Genomic DNA, 1,983 nt, shown 5'->3' on the forward strand with positions numbered 1-1,983 from the left:
TCCTCTTCCAAGAGCCCTCAAGTCTGTATGAGGTGCTAGAACACAAGTTCTCAACTGCTTTCTTATTTCTATATTATCAAGTGTGAGATCGTCCTCCATGAGTTTCCCTATTTGTACTAAGTAAGGAGTATGACTGTTTTAATCCTTTCTGCCCTTTTTTGAGGTCATGGGCATTTTCTAAACTTTGTTTTTTGATTGACAAATAAAAATTGCATATTTTATGGTGTACAGCATGATGTTTTGATATATGTATACATTGTGGAATGGCTAAATCAAGCTAATTAACACATTCAACAGGGCATTTTTTGTTGCTGTTGTTACTATGGCTACCAACATTGTTATTTCCAATACCTTCCTCATAACAAATGAGACCAAGGCATTTCCAAGTGTGATCTTGAATTCAGTAAAAACTGATAAACTTGTTAAGGTTTAGAGTTGAAAAGGAGCTTAGAAGTCATCTAGTCCAACTCATTCAACATACAGATGGGGAAACTGAAGTCTAAAGAGGTGTGATGAACTCTAATAAGGATGATAACATTCTTAGGGACAATGCTCAATTGGGCAAATATAATAAATTTTATTACTAGGTATCAGGTCTATTTTAGTGCAGTTACTGAATTCTCTGGGTTTTAAAATATTTACTGATCCAACCATCTGCATGATCACATTTAATCTATTTCTTCTTCGTATCTGAATTCCTAGGAAGTCTGTGTTCACCTAGTTTTCAAATGCCTCAGCTCTCGGTCTGCACTGTGGTGAAAACTCCGAGGTATTTGTGAAGTACGTTGTTCTTGTTCTCCAATTCCCCCTAAACTCATCTTTTCATACACCTTTTACCAAATGACCCTTAGACATAAGTCTAGGCATTTACCAGTCACATCAAATCATAATTTTTGGAAACAGTAAAATAAGGGGCAACTTTTATTCTTTGCCACATGAAATAGGGAATTTATTGCCCCATATAGCTTAGACACTTGATAGAAATCATCAGTATAAACTTAACACCAACTCTGGTATTACTGGCTTAACTTCACGAAAAGCCTTCCTCATCCCTGGCATTTTGTTATTATATATATATATATATATAAAGTGACATATATAACGTATATATATTGTATATATGTTGTATATGTATATATGATACATACACATATACCTAATATATGTATATATAAAACAATATAAATATATAAATAAAAAAAAAAATGTATATATGATACATACACATAACTAATATATATAATAATACAAAATAATAATAATATGATACATACAATATACTAATGTATGTATATATGATACATACACATATACCTAATGTATGTATATATGATACATACACATATACCTAATGTATGTATATATGATACATACACATATACCTAATGTATGTATATATGATACATACAGATATACCTAATGTATGTATATATGATACATACAGATATACCTAATGTATGTATATATGATACATACAGATATACCTAATGTATGTATATATGATACATACACATATACCTAATATATGTATATATGATACATACACATATACCTAATATATGTATATATGATACATACACATATACCTAATATATGTATATATGATACATACACATATACCTAATATATGTATATACTATATATGCATACATATACATTTGTGTATATATTATATATGTATACATATACATAATATATGTATATATTATATATATACATATACATAATATATGTATATATTATATAGGCATACATATACATATGTGTATATATTATATATACATACATATACATAATATATGTGTATATATTATATATACATATACATTATATGTGTATATATTATATATGCATATATTAATCATACATACATATACATAATATATGCATATATCATACATAGATACATAATATATGCATATATTACACATACATATACATAATATATGCATAATTATACACACATATACATAATATATGCAT

Source organism: Nomascus leucogenys, chromosome 6, assembly GCF_006542625.1.
Source record: "Nomascus leucogenys isolate Asia chromosome 6, Asia_NLE_v1, whole genome shotgun sequence".
Classification (NCBI taxonomy): Eukaryota; Metazoa; Chordata; class Mammalia; order Primates; family Hylobatidae; genus Nomascus; species Nomascus leucogenys.